This window comes from Mastomys coucha, unplaced genomic scaffold (assembly GCF_008632895.1).
Source record: "Mastomys coucha isolate ucsf_1 unplaced genomic scaffold, UCSF_Mcou_1 pScaffold20, whole genome shotgun sequence".
Lineage (NCBI taxonomy): Eukaryota > Metazoa > Chordata > Mammalia > Rodentia > Muridae > Mastomys > Mastomys coucha.
Window position 1 is genome coordinate 110,679,254 of NW_022196903.1, and position 3,882 is coordinate 110,683,135.

Consider the following 3,882-nt stretch of genomic DNA (forward strand, 5'->3'; position numbering starts at 1 on the left):
AGAAGAAGAAGAAGAAGAAGAAGAAGAAGAAGAAGAAGAAGAAGAAGAAGAAGAAGAAGAGGAGGGAGGAGGAAGAAGAAGAAAAAGCCATACTTTTTGAATTAGGACCCAAGAAAGCGAGCATGATCAACAATAGAGGTCAGCAAGGAGCTGCATGGCAGGAATGAGGGTGAATTTCAGAGAAATAAAATAATTATTAATAATAATAACAACAACAACAGGGGATCATGTTTAGGCTTTAAACAATATTTTATTTTTACTTAAATGGTGTCTATGCAATGTGTCTGTGTGTGAATGTAATGCATGTGTGTGCAGTGCTGGCAGGTCCAAGAGGGGGAGTCAGATCCCGAGGAACCAGAGTTACAGGTGGTCGTGGGTTGCCCAACATGGGTGCTGGGAACTGAACTCTGGTCCTCTGCAAAAGTAGTACTGTCTCTTAACCACTGAGTCATCTCTCTAATCTCATGCTTAGGGTTTTGGTCAGTATCTGAAAGTAGAAGATGGAAAGAAGAAAAAGTTACTTTTTTCAACGTGGTCAGGCTTAACCTTGTTGATGAGCAAAACTCCCTAAAGGGCCATCCCGAGGGGTGGTCCTCTCAGAAGGAGCAGTACTTCTTATTAAGAAAAGAATTGTTCTCCCCAGTCTTTTAGTTCAGCTTTAGCTGACTCGGTCTTCGCAGGGGGGTGGTATCCTGGCCTGGTAACTGACATCTCAGCTGAGTTAATTATGAAAAGGTGAGCTTAATGATGTGTGCTGTTCTAATATTTGGAGCAGTTCACAATATCATGTCTCTCTCCATCTCGAGTCCTAAGGGGGCGCAATTTGGAGTTTCTTCTCTAGTGTTACCAGGGAAATGGGGGGAGTGTCCAAAGCTGACCCTCAGGGAGCAGGCCATCCTCGGTGCCTTCTAAGGCTACTAATGCATGTCTGACTGCTTAACATTAGGAAAGATGTGAGCATCTGCAAAGGCAGCTCATCTTACTGGGTAGGGTAGTCACACATCTGGTCAACCCCTGGCTTCTAAGTCAGGGCAAAGGCAAAAGTCTCTTTTCTCTCCTCCTCAGCTTCATGTTGCTTCAGAGCTTTAGATTAGAGCTAGGAATAAATCACTTGTGAAAGGTTCACAGCTGGGACAAATGAGCAAACCCCCTGCCTCCAGCGCTGCAGGCTCTGCACCCTCTATTTCCTGGGAATTCCAGCAGAGGAGATTTATGTAAGCATTGGTAGCAAGTTTCATTCACAGCCTGGCGTCTCCTATTGTGCATACTTGAACTTCTTATATGATGTGTAAACTGTATCAAAGACTTCATTGAGTAATATATGTTACACGTGAACGTAACGGTTTAAATTCAATGGAAGTTTCAGAAAATGAATGCCCTAGTACTTGATAAAGCCAGAAAAAGTTTCCAAAACCCTTCGCCGCTATCTGCCTTTTCAGGTCAGTGCAATGGAAGTTCTGTTGAAGTTCCTTTCCGTGTTTTCATTGGGGTGGATTCGGCATGGCTCTCGCTACTAGCTTACCTGAACCTATCTCCTTCCAAGTGTTGTGTTTGTTTGTTTATTTGGTGTGTGTGTGTGTGTGTGTGTGTTGAGGCATTATGGAACATAACAATCCTGTTACTTCACACATGTAGGATCACTCAGCTAACTGCAGGAAGAGACTGTGATTCTGAGTATGTTGTTCTCACAACACTGTTGATTTATAGAGAGATAGATGGAGTGTTTTAATGGAAAATGCCGACTGCAAACCCCAAGTGGATCTCCAAGGGACTGTCTCAGGCATAGTGCCTCGTAGAGGGACCTGTTTCCGCCGCTCCACAAGGAGGACACTACACGTTCATGAGCTCATTCCCTGGCAGAGACCTATCTCCGGCCCTCGTGTCCCATTCCCAAGAAGATGCTGTCAGGTGTGGCCGATTCCTGTTTCACAAAGGCTGACATCAAAGCCAGTCGGCAGTTGCAACACCAGTGTTTGAAAAAGAAAATGTAGGAACCAAAATGGCCTTTCCTAGCTTTCACTTTGGAATGTACCAAAGCCAGACCCAAGAAATGTGATGACATCCTAAAAGCCTGTGATTAATTCATGCTGGTCCCCAAGTCTTGCCCCTCAGTGCCACATGGTGAAGCAGTTACCACCACCTGGTTTTCCTCTCCAGCCAGACAGTACTTCTAAGAATTCCAGTCATCACAGCGGTGGAGATAGGTCTGAGTGTAGAATGCCTTATAAGACCGTTATGCAAATCTCTCTAATCCACACCCCCTAAGGCTCCCTTGCATAAACAACCGTGTGTGCCCGTAGATTATTTACACATGTAATTGATGGCCTTTCCCCCAGACAAATTGTTCAGTGCAGGGCTTCCAGCTCTGTCTCCTAATGTTTTTGCACAAGTAGGAGTCTGAGGTGGCAGGAAATGGCAGCTCCCTGGAGAAGTCACGGTGATAAATGAGTAAGCCTAGTAAGGCTATTTACATACAGGAAACAAACATAACAGAATGAGGCCACTCCTCAGTTTTCCTGTTGTTTTAAGCCAATAGCACTGAATTTCTTTCTTTCTTTCTTTCATTCTTTCTTTCTTCCTTTCTTTTTTCCTTCCCACTTTGGCCAAACCAACTTTTTGAAATGTAGATTCTTTTTGTTAAAAAGAACCGGGATTTATGAGACTAGTTTATTGAAATCATTTAAATTATATATGGGGCTATAATCAAGTATGAGATTCTCAAGTGGAAAGCATAGAAGCTTTGCCCAGACCAGAATGCTATAGGACCTTTCTGAGTACCTAGGAAGTAAGCAAGTGCTGATCTGTGCCAGGGGGGCAAGAGGGTCTAAAAGGGCAGGCACGCTGGCTGGTCTCGTTCAGCATGAAGGAAATTGGACATTTCTGAGTGGCTCCATACAGCATGGGGGCCTGTAAGAGAAGACAGGCTGAAGTAGACAAATATCTGCTAGTGATCTTGCCTCTCACAGCTGAACTGGGCCTGGATGCTCACAGCCTCATAATGTGCTCAACAGAACAGAGCCTGTATCCTGATGCATCTGCCTGCTCCCGTCCTCCCTATGCCCTGACAAGACCATCCCTGCCCAAGCCCACAGCAGACCGATTCTGTGTCAGTGAATATCACCGTTCTTGGAATTTTAAGGCAGAGAGAGATCCAGGCTTTCCAGAACTGGGCCTCATGCAGCTGTGCCGATTCTGGGTCACCAGAGAAGAGAAAGGCACTGTTATATTACAAGTTCATTGTTATATGCCAACTGGGACAGGGGGCATCTGGTGCTGGGCTCATCCTTCTTAATGTAGGAGTATTAATATGCCCACTCGATAAGAGCTTTCATCTGAGTACAACTGCAGAGTATCCTGATAGTGGTTAGCTACGGGCCTTCATCATTGGCATTCTGGATGGTCACCTATGTCAATACCTTCCCTAACATGCTTACCTATTTCAGTAGAGCACAGTGGGATTATTTAGTGACTTCCCCCCAAAATCAAGGGAAACCACCTTCAGTAAGAAAGCAGTATACAAAATACCAACAATCATTTCTTAACCATAAGAAACAAGTATTCAGGAAAAAAATGTTAAAAGGCAACCATTTGAGTTTTCAAGAGCAATAATAAAAATGTCTAGGAAAAACTAAATTCTAAAAGATAAAAGCTCGAACTGGAGAGATAGCTCAGTGGGTAAGAGCACTGACTGCTCTTCCAAAGGTCTTGAGTTCAAATCCCAGCAACCACATGGTGGCTCACAACCACCCGTAATGAGATCTGCTGCCCCCTCCTGGAGTGTCTGAAAACAGCTACAGTGTACTTACATATAATAAATAAATCTTTTAAAAAAAGAGAAAAAGATAAAAGCTCAAATAAAAAGATAAAAGTTCTACCTGAGGA